Source organism: Hylaeus volcanicus, chromosome 2 (assembly GCF_026283585.1).
Source record: "Hylaeus volcanicus isolate JK05 chromosome 2, UHH_iyHylVolc1.0_haploid, whole genome shotgun sequence".
Classification (NCBI taxonomy): Eukaryota; Metazoa; Arthropoda; class Insecta; order Hymenoptera; family Colletidae; genus Hylaeus; species Hylaeus volcanicus.
In genome coordinates, this window is record NC_071977.1 from 7,434,994 (window position 1) to 7,461,079 (window position 26,086).

Genomic DNA, 26,086 nt, shown 5'->3' on the forward strand with positions numbered 1-26,086 from the left:
TGAATCGTATCGTTTTCTTCTGTGCATCGCGTGGATCGTAAGGGGGTTCTAAGAATCGCAGCTATTATTTCGTGTAAGGGGGAAAATCCTCGGTATAGCGTCAGAGGATTTTCTTTTCTGTACGTGATATCTATCTCTCTATAAGCGTCTGCACGCCCCGTCACTCGAAACTCGGCTGGAAAAGCAACTTTCGTCGTGGTACACAGGGCCGTCTATTAACGCGCTGAAGGGAAGTTGGCCGAGCAGGAACAGTCCAGGGAGGGAAACTTTGTCCAGTCTCGCGGAGTTTCATGCTGTACGTGTCGTCGATACGGAAAGGCTAAATGCAAAACCTTGTAAGGGGAGATGGTCACGAGTTCCGGCAGGCCAACAAAACATCCTGGCAATTAGCCGTATATTCCGATGACACTGGTGCAGTATCCCCAGCGGGACCGCTGGGGCGGAAAGGATGTCCAAGGGTACCTCCGCCGTGGTCCTTCAACCCCTTTCTCCTTGACCCATTGGACGCTTGACGCCACCCCTGGACGTTCGACGACGTTGCTGTGGTGGAAACCAGAGAAAAACGTTAAATAATAAAAACTGGCCGGATTTATGTTCTGGAGAATTGGACGTGTAGATTGGGCGACGAGGCGCGACGCGGGGGTGGGGTCGGGATGAGGAGGGAGTGGAAATTCGTCGGACGAAATTGAAAAGTGGCCGGGAGATATGCCCCCGACGAATATCGGTGGGCAGATGGATGAGGAGGGGGTCGGACTGGGGATTGAAACGAACAAACGGACAGGAAAAAATACTCGTCCGAGGCCCGATCGACTGAAAAGTGCTTGTAGTCGGGCTACGAATGTGTTTTCTTTCTCTTTTTTTACATCTTTTTGTTTCCAAGAGGGGTTTTGTTTCTGTATCGTCGTTCGCTGCTCTAAGGGGGAAGTTATTGAAACGAATTATGTCCGTGATACTCGGTTCGAAACGCGTGGCGTTTTGTTGATTTTTCGTTCGGGGGTTGGCGTGAAACGTGGCGATAGAATTTTTCGTGTTTGACGAAGCTTGATTGGATACTGGACAGGGACGTCGTTCCTCGAGGATGAATTTATTTAACTTAGTGATTTTCGAGGAGTAATCTTTTGATCTGATGAAAAACTTTTTTCCTGACTCGTCAAACGACACTGTCGAGGGACTATTGTAGTTCTGCGTTATGTAGGACATTTTAATTTGCATCAGGGGTCTTGCACCTATTAATTTTGTTTAATTGAACTTATCTCATTTTAAATAATAAATATTTCGCTTGTTCCAGGTGAGAGCAACTCTGAAATCTGACCAGCACTCTGATACATTGTCTATAATGACGATCACGATTGGAGCTAAGATTAAACGTGTATCGTGGACCTAATTCGATTGGACATTGAAGTATCGTTTCCGAAGTCGAAGAAGCTTGATCGAAACCTGGATACAAACGCAGATCCTCTAGGATGAATCTATGCAACTGAATGGAACTTGGACCACAGTTAAAGAAACATTATTCCATAAGGACTCCGCCGGAAGTAATAGTGCTTCATTTGGACAAAGTAAACATCGAATCTCTCGAAAACGAAGAATCTTGTTCCATTTCGTGCAGATCATGGAGGTTAACGCACGTGTGACGTGTGACATATGGAGACACTTTGGTTCCAGTCTTTAACATTAGTGTCATCCGTCAATGTACTTCTAAAGACCCTTAAGCTGCTCCATTAAGTTTTGGTTTTGCTTCTACCGAATGCTTAAAAGATGTTTCTTGTAGATTTCGAATAATAGTCAGCGAATTTTCCAAGTAAAAATTCTTTTTGGGGAAGCGATTATTATGATTAGAATGTCAAAAACACATCTGTATTGAGACAAAAATGTGATGCAAATGTATCCATTACGTTACACCATACTCTTAAAGAGTTGAAGCGTGTCTGACCATGATTATATTGGGTCTTATTCTACTGCAGTAGAGTTAGTTCGGTATACACGCAAAACTATCATTTTCCAAGATACCTAAGGTGGCTTTAAATTTATTTTGAGAAGATTGGATCATCGTTTACTACTTAACCTTGACATATGATCTATTTAATATATTTAAAGATGATTTAAAGTACTGATCCGGATCCCGTGATCATCCACTGCATTTCGTCGAATTCAATACGCGTTAATTCCATTATCAACCTCGTAACTATTCGTCGATAATTTCTTAAAAAAACCAGTCATGTTCAAGGTCACATTGACTTGACTTTGAACTTCATTGCCGAAGCATAGGAGCACGTGGCCCAGCGTAATAACACCTGAAGAGACGTCGAATCAACGTCGAAGCCAGCAGTCTCCTTTCGAAATTGGCGGGGTTTTCGTGGTGGCCGGCAGCCATTCGGTTTGCCCCCGTGACATTCGAGGGAGAGGATGATGGTTCCATCGAGTAGGTAGTGCCTAGACGGGGCTCCACCCAGCACTTAGTTCACGTCGTGACTGTAGCCCGGGGCACGGCCGTTTCCAGGGTACAGTCACGCCCCTGCTGTGCCCGCACTGTACTCCGATTCGCTGGCCCATATCTCATCTGGTCCATCGCATTAGCCTAATCTGCCAACTACGAGAGGAATAGAGGGACGGGAAAAACACACACATACACGGGTAGAAAAAAAAGAACAAAAATGCGGCCATCGACGGTTACCCCCGCCGACGCGAAATCGCGTGGAGAGGTGCTGCCACCTTCGCGACCGAACCGCGAATGCAACCGATCGATGTTCTCCACTTTCCAGGTTTCTTTTTCGCAGAACGTTACCTGGAAACCTTTTCCACGTCAAAGTTCGATGGTTCTGTAGCTTCCGGAGACGCTGATCGAAGGAACCCCCTTACGATGACTCGAAAGTGGGCGATTTTCGACCCGTCGTATCGCTCCTCCCGAGTCGTCGAAGAAGAAGAGGATACAGTTTCGTGCAGAATATGGCTACGGTTGGATCAGTTGTATACTGTCTTTAAGTTTGGGGTTGATCGGTGTATGAAACCCCTCGAAGAGAGTTGGAGGCTTTTGGTAAGTGTTTTGGAGTAAGTTGAATCTGAGGAACTGGAAAGAATGTTTCTGCATGAAATTCTTAGCGATCGAAGTATTTGAAGACAATCTTGTCGCTTTTAGAGTCCCATCTTTGTTTCGATTTGTATTCCAAGCATTAAAAGAATCTATAACCCTTAAAAGGTGAGATCAACACCATCTAGGCTCATAAACTTTGCAAACTCCCCAAAAATTTCGGTCACGGAACACATTTGAAGTGTCCTTGAGTTTCCGGTTTTAGAACCAAAGCGTTTCGAGACGGTTGGAAGCCTATTTCCATTGCTACCTGAAACCGCGTCATTGTTTCGACGTTCCTTCGTCACATAACAATGACACAATGGTTGTCGGTGGTATCGCTGGTCCAGAAGAATGTTTATCGGGTTCGAGCAATAAACTTTTTCCAGAGTGCCTTTAGAAACAAGGTCTCCGTGCGGTCTGCGAGTCAGTTTACGTCTCACGTCGGACGGAGAAGCAACGTGCCGTGACGCAGCCGGACTTTTCGCCCTGTTCGAGCCACTGTCGCTGAGATTGGTGAGTAAAATACCGTTTGCATGCAATTTTGTGTCGTTGTCCCTTCGTGCTCCGAGACACCGAATCGTTCGCGTGTTCGAACTTAACGAATCCCGTCCAGACGACAGGGGAGCGAGTTCTCTCAGGCTCTACCATAATTACTTGCCAGATTTTCTTAATTGGAATCAAACAACAAAGTTATTAAAAATAAGTTAAAGATCGCGACTTTTCCCTTCGAGACGCATACGGGAATTTAAAGTCGCGTCTTTGAATGCTGCCGCGCAGTAGAATCGTCAAAACGGCCGTTTTATCAACGAAGTTGTTTTAAACTCGAGCAAAGCGTCCAGCAGCTTGAACTCCGCGGTAATTCGTGTAACGCGCCATTCGTAATTTAATCGGGCAATATAGATGGGATCGATCGCCATTTGTCGGGATTAAAGGACGATTACCAAACATTACAGCTCGAATAACATTATTTCACGTTGTACTCCAAAGAAATAAAAGTTTCCGTACCATTTTATCGCGTTCGGTATCATAAAATTCCGTCTGTCGATGCCATAAACGCAACCATAAAAGCCGAGCGTCCTTCGCGTAACAGCGACGCAATTATCACTACCGAATGCGTAACGCTTAACAAAATTTGCTTCTACGCGTCGATCAGCTTCGAAATGCCCGACATAAATCCTCGTTTCGAGCATGCGAGTCCAACAAAGACGGCTCGATGTGTCGGTCTGGTAAGAAAAAAGCCAGATGTCGGCGACGCTGTGGGTCGAGGCGTCGCGACGATACTCGAGGCCCATAAATTGCTCCAGTTTCGAAGGAAAGCGCACCCTGACGCACGTGTGTACTCTCGCTGGAACAATGCCGGAAACAGACCTGCGAATACCCACCGAATTGCTCTGGGAAGAAGGTCAAATTGTTGGACCTTTCTCGAGGATTGTGCCAAATGCCTTGCGTAACAGCGAGACAAAAGAAACACGTGGGGTTGTCGGAGAAAATGATTCGGTCGGATCCTTGGTTAGGGAGATTCTAGGACTCTGGTACCGTAGACTCTTAGAGGCTGAAGAGTGTCTTGGATGCTCTGAAACTAGGGGTGTACAAGGAATTTGGAAATATCGAGTCGAATTTCTTTATAATTATACATCCACTGCACGGGCGATAAATAAGAAGTAAAATCACGTGAAAGTAGTCTAGAATCTCGATTCGTCCGGTATCAATCATCTTTGACGATTGATCAGGTCGAGAACCATTGAAGCTGCATTAATTGCAACTGATCGAGTCCATCTTTCTTTCCACCGTGACATAGTATTCTACCAAATATGCGCGATAGGACTCGAGGAGTTCTAAGCGGTGGTTAATCGAGATCAGCTGACGAAATGTTAAAGACCCTTGCTGCACCCGGAAGCTGCGAATAGTATCATTAGCGAGTCGTTAGATTTTTCCCGTGCTCCTGTTTGCAACTCTGCGCGCGAGTTGAGAGCGAAGTTTCGTGATCGGTTGCCTCTATCTCACGTGCAAATTGAATATCCAGAGGAAAATTGAAGCGACGATGGATAGTAGGGTGCGTGAGTCTTAAGCGTCCGTTTAAATTAATTCGCAAGGTTGTTAGGCGTAAAGTGTGGTATTAGCGATTAGCGTGGTGTTAATTATTAGATGAAATGACGTAAATAGCGTATTGTGTGAAAATGAGCTCGCGGCGTTCGTTATGGTTCCAGGGGTTCTCGAATAAATATCTCATTCCATCAAGTATGCATGTAATGTAATTTGTTACGAGACGTGATACGCGTGACTTGTACGCGACGCATAAATTCCGCCGCAGGTGCGCTCACGGTTTTCTAAATTTTCTTTTTTTTTCTTCCGCCAAAGTAAAGTAACTGCTTATCGCGTACGAAATTATAAATGCGACAGTTTCTTTTCTTATCGTTATTGCCTTTTTGTATAATTGCAAAATTAAAGTGTTCAGCGTTGTTCGTTTTTCCATATTCGAGATACTCGGTCGCCTGGAAATTATTTAAATATCATCAGAGAAAAAACTCATTCTTCTAAATCTATGCGTCTCATAATTAATTTTCAATGTTTGCTACCGCGTTGAAATTAAGTCTTGAAGTAGCTTTTAAGAGATAAACATACATTTTAGTATAATTGCAAGGAAATCAGAATGTATATTTAATCCTTAATGAAGTGTATCTTATCGTCTATCGTATCATTACCCATTGACCTTTGGGAAGTCGACTGACTTCGAAGAACATTCATCTTGCTAAATTACACAGTACTCGTTATCGTTATACGCTTCTGGGCTGTAATTTATTTATTATTTAGAAATGTCGTTTTAGCTACCTAGTTTATCTTGATCACTTTTGACGAACAAAATCATGTCTCGGTGGTTGCAATTTTCTCAGCTCTTTAGCAACAAAAAGGCTGTACGTGTTCACTCTGGTAGATCTGTTATGCCTGTTAAACTGCTAATACAAACTTAATACTCGCTATGCTGAAAAGTATCTGCCTGATCTTGATGGTGGTCTCTTGGGCTTTAATGAAACTTAAATACCTACCTTTAAATGAAACTTAATTATGCGTTTATTACTCTTCTTTCCAATTAGAACAGCGTTATTTATTCTTGGGAGTTGAAAGTAACAAGACAAATTGAAAAGTCTAATAATTGTACTTACTTTTAGAAAAGTAATTAATCGTTACCTAAAAGAGCATAGAAAAATTGTTTTAATCGGCAAAGTAATTCAAGGAGAACTATGTAGTATCAATTTTTGTGATGTGAAACGACATGGAAATAATTCGAATAATTTTTTTGTCAGAATCTATTACGATCACATTCTATTGGGTTTCATCGGCCATTTCACAGTGACATAAATCGGTTTATTTGTGTTTGGAAGCCACCGTTTATCGAGCATCTACGGATTCCTCGGTTGGAGCGCGACGGCAGAAGTTAAACAGACGTCCGCGAGACATTGAGTCGTCTCGCTGACAAATGGTGCCCGTTTACGTTTCTTACCGAATATATTTTCGGCGTTTCTTCCTCGACCCGTGCGTTTCTTTCGTTCCGGTTATACCCACGAACAATGGAGCCGCGTATCGTCGCGCTATTGCAGCTCCATTATACAGATTACTCCGAAAATCATAATCCAATCGATCAAGAGGGGATTCTTCATAAAAAAAATCAGAAGTGTGGAATATAATTTTTTGTTTAGTCTTCTATACTCTATTAGTGTTATCGTCACGCTCTATAAATTCTACAGATGGTGAAAAGAGCAGATCTGATTAATGCTGAAGTTACATCCATAGAAATTCTCTTGAGCAGCTCAGGACAAATGATCTTCCCATTTGAAATTTTAAATAAGAAGATTAGGTCTGAAGTTGCCCCTCTGTGCTGAAGTGTACGTAATGATTCTTGATAGTAACGCGTGAGTTGACCATCTTGAATGCCACATGTCGCGAATACCTGTGCTGCACTCTTTCTAGCAAATCAAATTGAAGAAATCTTGGAAGCTGTTTTAGACGAATGTTATAATCTATAAATCTAGAGAGGTGTCAGCGAGAACAGTACTTCTACTTTGTTATTAAATAAGTCTCCCGCAGGTTAACGATACCTAATAGTAGATAGAAGTATCGACAGAGGGAAGACTTCCGAGAAAGTCTGTTTCTAGATTTATTCTCACGCGTTCGACCAATCAAAGAAACATCTTAGAACTATAAATATAATATAAAATTACAAAGTACGATAAAAAAAGTTCTCGGTCTTTTTTAGTTACATTTATTAGACAAATTTGGAAGATGCGCGCTCGTATTCTTTCTTCGCGTACTAGTAATTCTCAGCGCAATTCTCGGTACTACCATTGTAGATTTCGAAGCATAGAATGCAGTCCAAGAGACAGTCCCATATTATAGTCTTGACGGTAATATATTGTGTCCTCCGGTGCTCTTTCCTTGCCAACAAGTCGAGGGGACTACACACTGTTTTTGTAGATTTCCGTATGCGTCCGTTGATGGTAGGAAGTTTACGAAGTACCTTTCTATCAAACGAAATGGCTTTGAAGTTCTACTCTTCCTGTTGGTGCCCGCGATCGTGTAAAATAACGTTTTGATACTAACACGCTGATTGCCAGACTAAAGTATGTGAAAATTTCAGTGAAGTTAAAGTTTTGTCTCGAGACCGCTGAAGGTTAGATTATTTAAGACTTGTCGTAGAATTGAATTGATTAAAACCGCCAAATTCACGAATCTTATCCAAATTCATTTTCATTGATGGCGACCAACGAGTTAATGTGTCGCTTTCGTTGTAACTTCAATCATTTTATAAGGAAACCGAAAATAGATGGGAGACGTTTGCGAATTCAATAGTCTTCAGGACATTTGTAAAGTCTGTTGAAAATGGATTCCTCCGTCGTCGTAAAACACTCGGTCATTAAACAAAATTGCGTGAACACCTCTTTTTTTATTGTTTGCTCGAATCTCACTAATTGCCTCTATCGTGTATGCCACGGTCTGTTCTCCGTTCTCGTTGAGATTCCTATCATTGATTCCTTTATTCCGCGGAACACCGAATCCGTTTATTCGCCTAATGATCCTGGCCACTTCGGAAGTAGCACCTGTTCCAACAATGACTCCGTTGTCGCGGGTAACGGAGGGCAAGATTAATGATGCCTTAATGACTACATAAATGGTTCTGAGAGCCGCCAAAGTATAACTCAATCCTGTCTCGGAAAATATTCCACGGTGTCGTGTGAAACGCAATTGCGTAACCATCGATAAACCTGGACGTCCGGGAGATTTAGAGTGATTCCTCTGCTCACAATTTTAAACATGGTTTAATTGTTAAACACTCGATTTTAGATATCGTTTCGCAAGGCACCGCAACATCGATCACTCGCGTTGGGTGTTGGAAACACCGTTGGCGTGTTTTCCCATTATTTTAATCGTTTTAGACACACCAAAACGAGATTTATTCGATCTCGCGAGTCATTTATATCGGAAGACTTAAGAGATCAAATTTTTATTTGCTCTTCTTTTGATCACTCGATTGGCTGGGAGTAAATACAGGTAATTTATATTTTGTTGGTTATAAAGAGCAGAATCATTAATTACTATATGAAATGAACAACGACCTGTCTGCCACTACTTCACGATGTAAATAAATCTGTGAGGATAAAGTGGAAAAGATTAACTTCATTTTTATGTCGAGAAAGAGTCGAAAGTGTGTATAGATGACTAGAAACTAAAAGGGGAAGAAACGAAACAATGGCTAATAATAGATAGATTAAAGTAAAGGATGTAATAATGGAAGGATGATAACGAGGTATAGTTTAGGAACTACTGCATACTAGGTGGAAGGGGACTATAGTAACCACCGTTCGGTGACAGGAGCATTAGCGTCTCAAGCAGATTATAACTACAAGACGCATCGGTATCAGTCTGTCATCAGGTCCTTAATGAGATAGCTGTAACAACGGCGAAATTACAGAACGCTTCTTCAAATAAACACAAATTCTACAGTATAGAAACAATGTCCATATCTGTATCAATTGCAAAAATCTGAAAACAGTCAAATCTCTAAGCCATGGTTGCCTCGAACTTCTTGTCACGAGTTCGAATCTCAGATAAATCCAGCAGCGAGATAAGAAAGCTACAGGATCCTGCGGAATAGATTCTGACGCAAGATGTGCTTGGGCGACGTTTCCGCGGCGACTTCGGTCGGTGTAATAGCTGGAAAAGAGAAACGATGCGCGTTAGCCAGTAATTAGCGTTCTATAGATAATCACGCGCAACACGTGCAATTATCTTCGGGAATTTTAGAAAGCTCGTTATCCCGTCCAATTACTACGAATACCCTTTTAATTACGTAATCGTCCTCCTAGTTAATTTTTAATCGAGGAGGGTGGAGGGGTGGAGAATTTATTCGGCCACGTTGCAATGGATGTTTCGCGAAACGATTCTTGAGTTCTAACCGGCGAATTTCGTAGTCGTCGACCGACGTTTGATCGAGGCTGGGTCACCGGGGACCCGCTTGCTATCGAACGGAAACTCGATATTATCATTCGCGACACAGGAAACGTTCTCCATGGCGCGGCTGCGAAGACGAGGGAAGAAAGATGACGGAGGTATTATCTCGGCTCGAGTAGCCTCTTTTTACCGATTATACACCGCATCGAAACGGTTTCTAACATATTTTTATCGCCGGTGAAATCGCTGGTTCAGCTCGTCGAGTGGAACCGTCGCGTCCGGCGTATTTACCTGACGTTGCTAATTCCGCGCTTTAATTTCATCCGGATTACAGTTCTGACGTTTGTTGGCCGTTGCGTGGGCAGAAACAGCGGCAGCTGGATCCTGTTGTTTGTCGTACCGTGCAACGGGGCCTCGGAGCGTAACAACCATCGAGAATTGTCTTACACACGTGGTCCTTGTTAAACGCTCTCGACAGCTACAAGCTCCCTTCTCCGAGCGCTCGGTAATTGAAGGAAATTTCGGGAACTTCTAGGAGGGTCCGTTTCGTTGCCAAAACCCCCGGCGCATTCTCGTTCGCGAAATAGAACGTCGCGTACAGTTTCGACGTTTTGGTCTCGTCTGCTACGAGTACAGACTTTTACAATTAAGGTAAACTAGGAGATAGTCCCTTTGGACTACTTTCTTCGCTGCTTCGCCGCGTTTCATCGAGAAGGAAAAAAAGATTTGGCGTTAGCGGGTGTAGTCGTACACTCGTGGTGGCACGAGTTTCCTCTGCGACAGGGGGAAGAAATGGAAGCTAGGGGAGCCGCAGGGAAAGGAGAATGATCGGTATGGTGTCCGCATCAATATGGAACGATAACACGGGGCCTCGTGCCGGGGCGATATTTATATCTGACATTTTGTCGGCCCTTGTAACATTCGAGAACGTCTAATAATTACAATATACGTAGGGGTAGTGCGTTGACTCGCGCTTTGACATATTGCTGAACGTTTCCGTCCTTCTACGAAGCAAACAATTCTTTTCACCTCCGGTACTGCGATAAAAATGGAATTAATCTTACGATATTTCGTTCAAAGACTATTTCCTAGGCAATTCACACGATACTCTGCTTTCGGTAAAAATATCATAAGATAGATTAATACTCCGGATTTAACAGATATGGCGCAACGAGAATATCGTAATGACAGAGCTTTAATCGTTCCGTTTCCGCCATTTTTCTCAGTCGACCTGAAAACGCGATTTCCACCCTTTACGCGGATCACGCGCGCACGCGAATTGTTAGGAACAAATAACCGTTATTTGCGGGGGAACGTTAACGACCGGCCGATTATTAATTTCCATTATTGCGATTAGCGCGCTGGAATGCGCGTTAATACAACAAAAAGGTTAATACGGCGGTCGGGCTAGGCCGGGAGTCAAGATCTCTAACGAATATTAATAACCCGGCAGAGTTAAAAACATTTCCTGTGCATTACGTCTAATGTGATTCTGGCGGGCATGTCCTGGCGGCGTAATTGAAAGCGCACCTACGATATCGCGTAACAGGAATTAATATCAATTACATTGCACCTCGTTTCGGACATTTCGGTGCTCTTCGCTCGGGAGGTCACCTCGTTAAGGGTCGATAAAAAGAGGCGTGTGTAACGAGACTCGCTGAAAGGTTTTAAAAGTTTGCTGATTTTTTTATTTGCTGCTGGTTTCAATGATATTTAATAAGGGAGCTTTTGACTTTGCCAAGGAACGTTTTGGAATTATAGAGAGCAGCTCTCGGCCGGCGATTTCCCGCGCCGAAGAGCAGCCCTCTCGCGATTCGGCGGCAAATTGATTAACAAAAACGGAGAACGCGATACCGAGGGAAAAAACGAGGACACGGAGGGAGGTAGGAGAGGTTCCCGGGGCGCAACGAATATTAATAACGTGGCAAAGTTAAAAATGTTTACCGTGCGTTACGTTTGATACGAGGGCCACGAACGTGGCAGCAGGGTCCCTCGTGATTGATTGCACGTCTCTGCGTCTCTCCCTCTGACACGGGGTGTTCCTATGGATATTGCTTTGGTACGGTGCTGCGCGCCGCCATCTCCCCCGTGTGTGCGTCGAGGCAGACACCATACCCTGGATCCGTTCTATCCCCTTACGAATCAAATCTAGCTGCCAACCCTCGGCCCTCCACCCCCTTGCGCTCCGACGGTCGGTTCGCCATGTGCAGGAACGAAAATCATCGTTCAGGAATGCGACGACGACGAGAACTCCTCGTCCGCAGGATCCTTGCTCCATGTAATCTCTGTCGGACGTTTTCACCGTATTCCGATGTGTCGCGCGGAGGCTGAAGGGGAAACGACCACTGTCGCCTACGGATTGAATAATAAATTAACCGAAGGGACGAGGTTTGCTTTATTATTTCAAGACGGTGCTCCCCTCTTCTTGGTCTCCCTCCCTCGAACAGCCCTAAACTGCTGTGCGCGGTTCATTTTTGACGTTGGAGTCGACGAACACATTCTGTCCTGTTTCGAGAGACTTTGACGCCTCCAGGTGGACACCAGAAGGTGTCACTCCTTAACAGGGTTCTCTCAGGTCGAGGCTTAGCTGTGAACAGATATAAGAGTTGAAATGTAGTAATTTCAGAGAGTATGGAGTGGTATTATTTTTATATTTCATACATTTTTCGTGGTCCTTGAATATCTCATCACGGACTACAGTCAGTTTAGTAGTTCAGTATAAGTAGTTTATAATAAAAAATGTATTTAGAAACATCGAACCTATCGATTGATTTAGACAAATTTCTTCAATAGACATAAAAGGTACGAGTACTTATGGGATTGACTGTATATACCGAGGAAACCCTCCGTCTCTTGCTCTCTCTGTTATTGGTCGTTCGCAGGGGGCTTCGGAAAAGAAACAAGCGCACGGAGTCGTAATTAATTTTCGTCCAGGCGTGTATAGCAATTTCTCCGACGTCGGCAACATTGTCACAACGGTGGCGATCGAAGAGCCGTCCGGGGCGAATTAGTCGTGGTCGCGAAAAAGTGGAACGCAGGCGGCCCACGGTCATTTCCCGTGGCGTATAATTAGCCGTTTCTCAAATTGGACGGCGCATTGTTGTTAGTTACGCTTAGTCGGCTGATAATCTCTTCTTTCGTTCGCTCGTTAATGAGCGCCCTAGCGAGAGAGCGCGCCTCGTTGTAATCTCGCAAATGGCTACCGTGCGAACGTGACTGGACGATGACTGAGGGAGAACGATGAGAGGGAATGACGCTCAAATGAGACGGAAGACGAACGACCTTCGCGCGGAAAGACGGACGCGAGCGCTTTCGCGTTCCCGCTGCCACTTTGAGTTTCGTTTCCAAAACGGAGCACTTAAGCGCACCTTGTCGATAGAAATAAAAATTTCCATGGTTCGCGGAGAGAATATTCCGCGAGCGATCATTATCGTTAGTCGCTTAGCGGAATAGCGTATGTATAACGAGACACTTCAAATTACAGGTCTCGGCAAACTGTTTAAGAAACAGCCCCCTTTTAGGTATACACGATCAGTCACAACAGGCTGTTATATTTTGATAGTACGGTGCGCTGGTATTTATATTAATGCATGAACGTCTCTCGCGTTAAGCCTGCATGCGTGCAGCTGCGCGGTCAGCTGACTGAAATATAAATGACGCCTGCCGGGAGTCGCAATGGTAAATTTTAATTACTTGTATCTCAAAAACAAACCTTTAGATTGCGAAAGGGTAAAGGACTTTTCAATTTAGTTTCTCGCGTGACGTCCTGTTTCTCAATGTAACCAGGTACGCTCAAAAGAAATTCCTAAAACAGCTCCTCGAGATCTATTCTTTAAGCTACGATGCATTTAAAATACACGTTCTTTCTTCGAGTTTCTTCCTTGTTTAATCGATGAGTCACGCGAAAAATCTCGTTACCACATTCGCATTTGCTGAACGATGAAGCAGGCAGAGTTCCTTAACCTTCCCGCAACTCCGGTACACATTTAGTAGCAACTGGTTGCAGTAGCAAGAATTAGCAATTAATCTTTTAGTTGGTGTTGCGAGGAACGAGAGGAGTGGAACAAGCTCGATGGCGGAGAGGGGGGAAAGGAAGCCGATAGGACGAGGTGGATGCGAGGAACAGATACGCGGAGAGGCCCCTAAAGAGGGTACTGGGTAGAGATGGAGAGAGAATCGGAGATAAAAGCGCGAGCAGAGGAGCAAAGGGAAGAGAGCAGTTACAGACCAGGCATTATGCAAACGACGCAACAATTAGAGCGAGGCCTTCCACCGGTTATTTAGTATTTAATATAATTTACTTCGACTGGTGCTTCGTAATGACTATCTTCGCACAGTCCGCCAAGACTTTCGAATATCCAACAGGTACTATTGCGCTTATGTAATACCTACGCGACATTTATGCTGCGAATAGTGGATTCGATTAATATTTTCGCGATGAGTCCTCTCGTTCGTGCGAGAATTCAACAGTCATAACGGAGAAGAAACGATTCCCCGTAACAAAAGCGTTTCGACGGCGTTGATCCCACGTTGTTCGATAAATCCCGGGCAGGGCGCGATGAAAAAAGCGACGCTAGCTTCGATTTCCTCGCCACGAGGCGGGAGCCAACAAAAGCATTCCGCTCGGATAAATTTCTACGGCGACCGCTTTTCGCGCGAAGCCCTTCGACAACCTTCAGGTTCCTCCTCACAAAGAAGAGGACCAGCGATGGCGGTGGCCAGCCGAAGCGGTAGGCAGGTCCCTCGGGAAGTTGCTTCTCTCTCTGTCGCCCCCACTCCTCCTCTGTCCCTTTCTCTCTGGAGCTGGATCGTAGAATGGCAGAGCGGATCGAGGAAGGCAGAGGGGGCTCGCATCTTGCTTCGCAGGACTCTCGCTCTCGCCACCGGCACCCCCGCTATTTATTTTCCAGGATTTCAGAGTCCGAAGCCATTAATCTCCGCTCCGCAGCGTCAGTGGAGCGCGTCAGGGCGACGTCGGGATGCGTGGCGTCGGCGACGTCGCTCCGCTCTTAAGGTGCGTGTTCACGTGACGTTAAACTTCAGGCATTTTAAGGGACCACCGTAATCGAAATTTTCTCCTCCTTTCGATACTTCTAAGATTGAACTTTCCTTCAAATCTTTGCACTCCTAAGGCCACCTGTACCGCCTGGCCACTTGAAGGAGTTCTACTCCTACGGCCACAAGAAGTTATACTATCGTTAAGTATCGTTTATCATTAAGTATTAATAAGCGAATATTCTTAAGCAATAGCGTTAAAAAATACGTTAGTTTTCCATTACTTGTTTCAAACAACTTCGTATACATAATCAAACGAAGGACAATATTTCCATTAAACCATTATTATTCGTGCACGATTATGTTTGGTTAATAAAAATGTAAAATTCTAAAAAGAACCGTAGAATTCAACAAACTGCAAAGAATTTTTCGTGGCCATTCCATGACTCGGAAATGTAAGAAAAATTGTCTCGGAGTTGACTACCAGCATACAGCCAAATTGCTTGAAGTGCAAAGTGTTAATAACTTAAACTACCCTTTGCGATAATTCTCTTTTTATATGTACTACTAGTAACTGAACTCAAGACGATGGGGTATCCTGAATTTTGATATAAAATGGTACGGGTCAAGATCGACCCGTGAACACGCAGCTTTAACTACAGTGTTGTGTGCAGCCCCAAGGCAGTCTGGTGCGGTGAGAGAGAGAAAACGAGGAATGAGAGACGAGGTGTCGGTTCTGGTGGTCGAGAGAGGAGAAGGGCCAAGGCGGGGACTCAGGTGAGGAGGGGGTGGCGATGGTAAGACGCAGGACACGGCAAGTCATTGGCTCGGGAGGGGGTGCTGATGGCGCCGTGAGGGGAACGATCCTCCGGCCAAGTTATGCGAAAAACGTCTATTCGTGAAAGGATGCTGCGTGGAAGGTGGAAGGCATTAGTACCTTTGGATTTGGAGCCCCTTCCTGGGCCAGGGTCTGATGGGTTTTCGATGTCCGCTCCCCGCTTGAGCTCGCGCACCGTTTTCGGGTCGTCCCATGAGTAACGTGCTCCCATCCATTTGGTACACAAGCTGTACAGTCCAAATGGAGACATTCCTTCGAAGTTGCGCTCGAGTTTGACGAATGCGCGGCGAATGAATCTCGAATTTAGAAAAGTAAGGCGTGTCAGGTGTATGGAGAAGACACATCGGTAGCGGAAATACTCGTAGAGATCGTCCAGAATGCCTTGCGAGCTACCACCGAGCGAGTCTCGATTATAGTCACCGAAGATTTTCTTCGAAAGGGCGTCTTCGCCTCTCAGTGTACTTTATTTCTGCAAAACTCGAGATGTTTCGAAATGTATTTGCGCATCGATCGGGCAAGGTATCGCCCTTCGGACGGCAATTTCCGCTTAAACGGTGCTCATTGAAGCCGCTGTTTGGAAGACACGACGCGAATCGACGTAAATCGTTCTCTCGGATCGGTCTGCTCGCGTACACCTTCGTCGGTGAGGAACATCTCTTTGGACAGCCGGTCAGGGACGTGGGGCCGTGAATCGACTTCTAAATCCGCCGCAAAGTGGCGTCGTTAACATTCGACTGCGGGAATAAACATGTACAACCCCTGCAACACGAACGGTCTTTAATTCGACGCCGACTGTAATTTGATATTATAGGTAAAATTACGCCGCCTCGTATTATCAATCTCCTCCAGTCGCCTTCGATCCTTCTTCAATCTCCGTGGAATCGTCTGCGTAATTTTCAGCCTGGCTGAATCCGTAATCAGAGTGAATTCACCTGCACGGAGACGCGCCTCGATATCGCGGATAAGATTGCTCGATGACGAAATTATCCTGCGCATTCTTCGTACAGAGATGATGTACACAGGATGTTACGCACGCCTCGATCCTCGTGTGGCAATTGGTCACGTTAACTATAGATTCGCAGGTTTCGTTCGGTAAGGAAACTCAGTCTCGTGCTTAATCCTGACGAAGGAGGATCCTTAGTGTTATCATCGCATGAAAAGAGTACGGAAGACTAGTAAAGCAAGCAAATCTACGAGACGTTGCAGATGCGCTAATCAGGTTTTCCCAGTTAGATTCTGTGATACCGAGTCGGAGTAAACCGTTTCAGGGAATGCGTTCCAGATTTGGTCGTTTCGTTTGAATTAATTATTGCAATCCTCGAGTCTGAAACGAGAAGTTGGGTAGTGAGGAAATTAAAGTCAGAAATTGGCCTTACTACTTATTCGAGCATTGAAATTAATTTAGGATCGATGTATTTGAATTACAATTCCATCGTGACAAATAGAAGCAGCATTCTTTAACCATTTTAATCAACTGAAATTTACATAACCGCACCTGTCCATGTTATTCGAAGCGCATTTACGTGGTTGTCACCGAGAACGACAAGTAAAATCTCCACCCTTTCGCTTCGATCGGCAAATACATCCCGTAGACAGTGAAAAACCGTCTCGCGAAGGCGTCCCGATGCTTTCGTTCATTAAACGTTCTATACTTAGTTTGCATAACTCTGGTGGCTGGTTGGCGGCGGCAGGGGTGCGGGGGATGCTCATGAATACCATCGTTGATTGAGAATCGTGAACGCGGTCGGGATTCTCCGCAGCGAGAGCGGCTCTCTTCTCGTTAATTAACATTGTGCTCCGCGGGCGTGGAGGAAGACGTCAAAGCTCCGTCGGCTCGGACCCTGAACCCCTTTTGTCCCGAGGCATCGGGGGCAGCAACCCTTCTCTTCGTTCTTTCGCCCCCTTTTATTGTTTACCCGGGCTTATTATGCTGGCAAAGCTTGTTACTTGCCTCTTGATATTCTAATCAGCCGGCGCTTCGCCTGTTCTCGTGTCTTCGTCTTCCTCTTCCTCCCTCTCATGGCCAATACTTTTATTTAGTTGCTGCCTATGCTTGCATAATACATTGTCTAATAGCAAAATGCAGCAAGATATCTGCCGAATAATGAATAAAATTCACGTTATTTTGTCCATTCCCTGTACGATTGATTCTTATTCATTGTTCGTTACTCGAATAAACTGTTGCCCGTCTCTGCTCCTCCGCTATCGTTCTCGCTCGGTCGAGGGTTTCTCTGAAATTCTTGGCGTCGACGATAACTCTTGGATTCCTCGAGGATGAAAGAAGCGCGACGTGTACCGAGCCGTCTGAAGAGACGATGTTCCGTTTCCAGGGAGGTCGATTCGTTCGCCGAGGGTTGAAAGGAAATTCCTTTTCTGGCCGATCGGCAAGGATGATCGGTCATCCTCGCGCCACCATCTTCCTGTGGTATTTCTAGTCGTGACCCCGTTTCTCTGCCACGCGTTGTTTCCATGGACGTTGGTCTATTAGGACCACCATCTTATTTCTCAGACTTTCACTGTGAGGGTAATTCGTAAAGCATTATTTCCTTAAAATACAATCAGCCCCATAAATATTCGTACCCACTGTGTCTATTGAAGACATTTCTTTAACTTAAATATATACATAAATAAAAATGTATCAAATACCTGTGGTATAGCTGTTCGAAGGTTCTCACGGTTTTCACAGAATTCGATGCCCCGAAAATAACGATCCGAATTTTGACACGGGGATGTCGCGGAGGGTGTGCGCACAGGGTAATGACGGCACTAGGTAGTCTGCGCGTATTAGGAAACAAGTTTAAGACCGGGTGGTGCAGACTCGAAGCTTCAGAGCCGTGGTGCATCCCAGCGTCCCGATATTATTACTATGTAAATCACCCCTTCTCCATGGTACGCTGACGCCCACGGTGACAGCCCCCTGAGTGCCCCACCGTACGATGGATGAGCTCCAGGTTCTTATTAGATATTCCTATGCGCCACCCCTCCGATCTGCAAACATGTTCCTTCATTTTGCGTCGATATACGCTACACCCTTATCGTAGCGACTTGCCTCTCGACGTGGGCGTCGTGTTACGCTCGAGCGGAAAACGCGTTTGAATTTAAAGTCCTTCGTTTCACGATCCGGTTCATCATCGGCGACATGGAAAACCTTTCAAGGCTGAATTTACTCGCGTTCGAACATCGTAATCATCAAACCGTAACTGGAACACCGAATTCATAGTTGCCAGCTCGTAGCAGTCGAGCCGATGTCTGAACGAAACTTCTTATCGATGATCGGATCGTTATTTATATCGATACACTCAAAATACGACGTGTTACCTCGCTAATAGAAAAGTAATCGGATTTTACAGTTGGTTATTTGACGCAAGTCATTCGAAGTCGAGCCGGAACGATTTCCCCGGAGAAAGTCGAGGGAAAGGCTGTATAAAACTTTCGCAGCGAAACGTTCTACCGAAATAATCGCTTTCGAAAATCGCGTCGGAGGGCGAAATGGAATTTTGAATATCCTGTACAGCTGCCGCGAGGCGGTGGAAACGCGCGGAGGTCGCGGCGAGCCGCTGCGGTTCGAGCGAAATTAATGTAAAACTTCCGTGACCGAGGGAATGGAAAAGAGCCTAGGGTTCGTAGAGAAAGTTATATTTAGACCATTAGTGCGCGGCTGTAATGCGTTTCGGTAACGAAAGTAATTACCGCCGAAGGGAAATCGTTCCTATCCGCGCGTCCAATGAAATCCTGCTTTCGATTCTATGAAAATGTTTCGTCAGGTGGTTCTAGCTGTAATTCTTCTCCGATTCACGACTCGAAGATGTCCGATTCGAAAGACATCGATGTCAAAATAATTCCCAATCCTTCGTCCAGCACGAGGATTTCATCTCGAGGCATTCCTCTGCGCGAGACACGCGATGAGGCTCGATAATTTAGTCGAAAGGCGAAGGTATCGGGCAAGGAGCAACGGAAAACGATTGAAGCCACGGCGAAGGGTTGAAATACCTCGATAGGACGTCGGCTGATGCCGCCACCCCGTCCACCCAGCCAGCGAGTGACTGCCAACATTAGTCCACCGACACCATTGACACTTTTATTAATGACATCGATGCCTGAGGCAGCCCGATCCCCTCCAGGCTGCGGCCCCAGGTTTCACCCTCGAGAACCCTCCGGGGCAGATTTTCCGCCGCGGATGCAGCCGCGGTAACGTCGGGATTCGTTCCTTTCCATCTCGCAGGGACCCTTTTTCCTCCGGCATTATTGTATTCCCCGGCTAAGAGGAACAGGAACTGGTCTTGCTCTCTTCCAGGGTCTCTGTCTCTGCTCCAGGACCATTCTCCAGCTCTCCTTCTGGCCTCTTTTTCTTCCGTGGCCCTCTCCCGCTCCGCTGTCTCCGGTGTTCTTGTCGCCCTGACCCCCGGTTGCCACCCTTCTTCGCCGCCTGTTCATCCATTCCTCTGTCCTGGGACCTCGCGAGGGAGCGGCTCTCAAGTTACATTGAAAAATCTGGCGGACGGCTGAAAAATTGGCGATACCTGTGTCATCCATTGTGCTTCGCGCGAACCCCTCCCGCGGAGCCGTTTCCCGCAAAAAATCGTGTATTTAACGGATGGGCTCCGGGGTGTCCGGGGCTCCGGTGGGGGGCTCCTTCCCGACGACGCGCCCTCTCGTATCGATCGCTAATTAGGAATTATGGACCGGCGCTAATCCGTTTGCAAACGTTGCAACGAGACCAGGGGGAGATGGTCCGCGGAGAACTTCGCCGAGGCCACTCGGAAAATTGGGGAGGATTTTTTTTTTTACGAAGTAGACGAATCACGGAAACTGAGGCAACTGTACATCCGATATGCATTGTATTGGACTTTGATAATGCGTTGGTCGTTGATCGTCGCTCCAGGATTTCGTGTTTTAAACATAACTTTGAGTTCCACATCGGAGGTTACATTACGTTTCGATGGGTGATCGCACGGTCGAGAAACGTGAAACCCTTTGGCGGGGGATGGGCCAGGTTGCCCCTTACAGACGAAGAAATAAATCTTATAAGTAGGCAGTTCACGATACTCGGATCGGTGGTCCACAAATCCGTGGATAAGCCGTCGAGAACAAAAGTCCGGGAACGACGTCGCCGGGAATGCAGTGCACATTCGAGCAGGGATAAAAGCGAGGGCGCGCGAGGGTGGGTCGTGGGGTGAAGGGACGATCCGATCGAATCGTCATTACAAACGACGTGACAATTTCGAGCGACGGTCGGTGTATATAGATTGCTTGTTACATCGATTGCTGGCACCTGGCAAGTTTTAGGTGGCATCAGCTACTAAAAGCCTCCCTCCTCGCCAGCTTGGTTTTCATAAATTATCCCGGTCACGTCCTTCCCCTCGAACTCGCTACAACAACCCCCTCCCCCTATCCCTGGTGTGATTCTAATTTATTTTAAAATGACGAGGACTCGTGCCGCGTATCGAAAACCTGAGCGAACCGAGCATTGGAGATGCTGAGATGAGAGGGTGGTGGAATTACTCGAGAGGGCGAAACTTGGCAAGTCGGCTGCGGAAATTCAAGGTATCGCCAACGCGATCGACGGAGGATCTCGTATCAACAAATGGTTTTAGAATAAGTGCTACTAAATAACTAAATCACAGCCACCGTTATGCAACTTTCGTGACGAGCTTTGCAGTAAAACATTTAATTGAAAAATGGTAGGGAATACAACATCGAATAAACTTTCAAATAGTATGCAGTCAAGCTGAAATGAATTCCTCAAATTAGTGAAGACATTAATGATATATAACATGTTAAATAAATGATATTGAAATTGTGATCATTGACACGGTCACTAATAACCTTGTAATTAAAAAAAGAAATATGTCAGAGCAATAGAGATATTTCCGTTTAGTTTTAACGATGACACCCTGGTTTCAACGACCATCGTTAATCTTTGTTCTCATATTCGTTCCTGATTACGGTATCCTCCCATTTCCACGAGTATCGATCGATCATCCAAGATAAAGAAATCCGTCCACGATTCGAGACTCCGTCGATTCTCCTTTGTTTACCCTGAATTAACCCGTAGAGCGTGTCTCGTACGTTAGGATACAGTTGGCCCTTCTCCGTTTACATCTGAAAGAGTATCTTCCCCGGCGAAAACCGAAGCGTCAACGCAACGATCCCCATCCGTAATCCGAATCCGTGATCTCCTGTGTGAAAGCCTCTCGAACAGTGTTTTCCCTGAGTATCTCGTGTGACGGGGAAGCTGAGAACGATACAGAGAGCGAGAGCAGGAGGGTGGTGAGCGCGAGAGCGAGAAAGATAAGAAGCATAGAATCGGTCTAGGCTGGGTCAGGCGGTGGCGTCCTATCTCGGCGGGGCTGAAGCGTGTGCTGATGGATGACAAATGGCTCCTCCACGACGCGTCACTCTAGGCGCTGCTAGGGGCTCCTCCTATACGTGATCAACCATAGCTCTGGCTGACGTAGGGGGAGTAGGAGGGGCAGAGCGTTGGGGTAGAAAACCGAGGCGCAACGGGGGTTGCGGCAGGATAGAGCGTAGCTTGAAGAGGGGTAGAACCGACATGGGATACGGTGCTGCCGGTGGCGAGGGGTGCAGAGGGGTGGGGGGGAGCTTGAACGGGTCGGCGGAGATAAAGTGGGACGTCTGATCCTCCGTCGAGGCGAGCAAAAAGATCCTCGCGCTTCGCGTCCCAGGAGACGGAAGCCGGGAACGAGAAAAACTCCCCCAAGCCACGTCGACCATCCCTTCCTCGTCTCTCCGCGTCGCCCACCCGCCCCCCTGCTACCCCCTCCTTCTTTCGGCTCGTACCGCCATCAGCCGACGTAGCCGACGCTTTCATCCACCTTTTCCAGCACGGCGAGCCACCCCTCCGGCACGAAGAAAGAAACTTCGAAGGGAAAGAATCTGCGCTATACCTCATCCCGTAGCGGTCGCCCATTAATTAGTTCGGGAGAATCGGCTGGGGTGGCGTACGCGAACGCTATCGTGGCCTCTCCGGAATTTATAATTGATAAGGAAGAGGCACTCGGGCGATTCGAATCGTCCTAGAAATATTTCACTCGGTCGATTCCCTGACGCGATGCAGCAAAGATTACTTCGACAAGGTCCGAGCGAAATTTACGCGCGAAAAACGCAAAGAAGCGCGCGAGACGTTCGGTCAGGCTGGAATAAAGCAAACACTCGGAAGACGCGAAAGACGAATGACTACGTGGCTCGGGCCTCCATCATGAGCGACACGTCAGGCGGTTCGTATGAATTCTTCTTGATTGCTGGGCCGGCTGTAAGCATAACGAGCCACCCGCTACGTCCATCAACCACGCACCGGTCAATTCATTTCGGATACGAGCACGCACACGCACGTCCACGTGTACGTGACACGTACGTCCCTCTGTCTGTCTAGGTGCACTCCGCGTCACGGACATGCCCGCAGCGTGTACTTACGCGCCAGATATCCCCGCTGGGTTGACGCCTAACCTGCCTACCTGCGGTATGCGGTGCTCGTTTTGCTTCATTTCTCGATTTCAATCTTCGTCCAGTTCTGGCCGCCGGAGACGGACACGCCGGGCGACTGATGAGCTGCTTTGTAAGCGAAATGTCAAACCAGGGCCAGGGACCCTTCCACCGCAGGATAGAAAAATGTATGCGCGGTATCGAGGCAAGCCGTAGAAACACGACTTCCTTCGGGGCTTTGCGAACCTAGAGGGAAGGAATCTTGTTTCAAGAGGAGATTGGGCGAGGTGGACGACCGTTAGGCCACTTTTTCATGTGTACGATGCGCGGTACTTAACAATCCAGACACCACTTGGATGTAGCTAGATTTGAGAAACGATCGTGTTTAATCCTTCTACCTAAATAAAGATACGAGAAGTTAACACAGTCTCATAAATATTCCTACCATCTGCGTCTATTAAAGAAGTTTGTCTAAATTAAATAATAGGTTCGATGTTTTCAAATAAATGTTTCGTTATAAATATGGATAACTTTACCATATTGTAAAAAGATTGGATATGGATCAAACCTATCATTTAATTTATACAAATTCCTTCGATAAACACATAGGGTACAAATATTTCTGCGACTGACTGTGTATCCAGAATCCTTTCGGTATGTTGTCTGTAAAGCTTGAAATGAGATATAGAAACCATTTCGATAAAGAACGTCGACATAGCTTACAAAGGGAAACTTCCGGAGTGGCAAAGATGGAGGACGCGACAGTGGTTTGAACTCGAAATTAACGCGCCGCTCGTCAGGCTAGGACACTCGGGTCGAGAATGAAGCCTTTACCAGGCTGATTATTAAATACCTGTCTGTCCTTTTAGCGCGAGTACGGTGCGTGTAATTTGCGGACAAGTCGAGGTCCGTGCGCGATTCGCCTTTAGGTTTGCTCGTATCAATTACTGTATATAGCAGGATAGGCCCAGAAACGCGATAAAGACATTTAACATCAAAGTTTATTACAGGAGACCAGTGCATAAAAGGCTCGAGTCCGCGTCCATAGGGAGCGTTTAATATTTCACCCGTCTCATTTTCGCTGCTCGTAAACTATTCATTTATCCGCGCCTATAATCTTCATCGAAACCACGGATTATTATCTTTCTTGTACCATCATCCTACCCCCGCCGCATGCCTCGCCTCGCCATCTCATCACCGTGCTTTGATATTCTCTTCCTTCGTTCTTCGCCCTTTCGGTGTCTGCCAATCTTTACGCACGTCGCGCTCATTCCGTTTTTCTCGCCAGGGGTGAACGATTCCATCGACGAGACCGCGTTTCGGAGCGGGATAATTATGTATGCTCTATTCGAACCTTTCCAACCAGTAAACAGCGAAAGGGTTAGGTGGCTAGTTTGATCAATTCCCGTTATCGTGAAAAGATTGCCGGCGCGAAGGCGTGTTCCCTGCACGATAAACGAATTTTCCACGTTTCACCGGCGCTGAATTTATCGATCAGGCGTCGTTTGACGCGAGCGCGGCGTCGTTGTTGCGTCGTTGCATTATGCATTATCGCGAGGAGCGCAGAAAATAATTATATAACGCCGTAAATTTTTTCCCCCCGCGTTACCGGGGCCCCTGCGTATTGATAAACGTCGTTTCACCGCGAGAGAGACCCATAGGCGTAGATGGCCGACCGGTGCGCGACCGCGGCCCGCCAATCTGCATAATATGTATTAAAGTTTATTATCCTGACCGACCACGGATCGATACTTTGCGGTCTTTACTTACAGGGGCCTGGTTTTTGTCTAAATTATACACGTCCCCTAATGTCTTAACTGAAAACGGCTTCGAATCATTATCATAATTTTGGCGTTTCTCGGGGTTCTTGTTTTCGCGGCGCACGATGCAATCATCTTTCTGGGTGGCGTCGCAAGTTATTGCCCGTTTTTGTACTGGAGATTGAGATATCGGTGTACCTCACCCCCGGGTTACCCTCTCGTTCATTTTTATTTTCAGCGCTCTTTCTCCCCGCTACGTCCGCGTCTTCGACGATGTCCTCAAAATGGCGTCGTTCGGTGACGAGAGATACGCGAAACTAACGACAGCATCGGCGCAAACGTCTTACATTTTAACGCGATTTTATGCCAAGCCGTTTTTGCCTGAGTAGTCGATCAGGCCATTTCAATTCTGAAATATATTTTACAGAATTGAATTTCTCATAAAATATATATTTTCAGCGAATTAAATAAACATGTCTGCGTGTACCACCGGTGGTGTTAAAAGAAAATTACCATCTCATTAAGAGAAGTATCGCGGCTATATCTCACAGTACATTAATCTCTTTCTGCTTGGTTCTGGAAGTACGGATTAATTAAAAGCATCGCCAAGTCTGTCGACTGCGAAAACTATTAGATTTACCAAGTCGTCGGATGAATTCTTCCGATGAATAGGGCATAGGCGATGCCGCGAGCTCCAGAGTCCTGGCTATGCAAATTCCACCCCGTCCGGCTGTCCCCTCACTCGGTCAGACATGATTAAACACAGAATGCCGTTGTTTCAACCCCCTTCCGGCGTCCACGGAGGATACCTCGAGAGGATCCCACGGCCCACTACGTCGGATCCCTAGGATTCATCCCTCAGTTTAATCACTGGCCCTCCCCTCCCACCGAAAACTCGGTGGCCTCTCCTTTCGCGGCATTCAATAACGCCGGAGCCACCCCTTGACGGTGCCACGGCCTTTATCGGGCCTCCTTGTTTCGCTTAGCCCCCACGAATTTATCTCGTTACGTTTTGATTCTGTCCCGACAGGCCGCGACGCACCCTCTAATTGCTATTCATCCCCTTCCATTGATAAACTCTTCGCCTTAATTGGAATCATTGCTGCGGGAAATTTCGATGTCGCCGTTAATGTCGCGGAAACCGACTGCCGGTGAGTCGCTCGTTTTCTTTATTAATTTTCCGCCGAGGGGGTTGACTGGTCGCCTCGCTATCTCCGCGATCTGATTCTCACTGCGTAATCAATGTTCATCCTAACCTGTCTCCAGTACATTTATTTCTTCCTATTCACAGAAAATGCTCTCATCCGATGGAAGTTGATTAATAGATTGAGAACTAAAGAAAGAAAAATCAAGGGAGGGGGCTAATATCGAGCGAAAGAAATAGATAATTATTACGTTCGCTAACAGCCGAAAGAGTAAAAGTCAGTAAGGGCAATCTGCCAGGAGGGGGTTGGTTTGATACCTCACGTTGGGCTAAACGGAACACAGCAGATTGTTTCGTTGTACAACGGTGATGCAACGACCGCGTTTAAACCG

The 26,086-nt window shown here is 46.3% G+C and overlaps 1 long non-coding RNA gene across 1 annotated transcript in view; it reads left to right on the top strand.

Annotated features, from left to right (window-relative positions):
- The first annotated feature begins 2,901 nt into the window (after nt 1-2,901).
- LOC128872352 (uncharacterized) overlaps nt 2,902-26,086 on the top strand; it is an 86,685-nt gene continuing 63,500 nt past the window's right edge. Inside the window, exons 1-2 of the long non-coding RNA XR_008456153.1 lie at nt 2,902-3,034; nt 3,457-3,583. This is a non-coding gene — a long non-coding RNA (uncharacterized LOC128872352). The remainder of the gene's footprint in view (nt 3,035-3,456; nt 3,584-26,086) is intronic.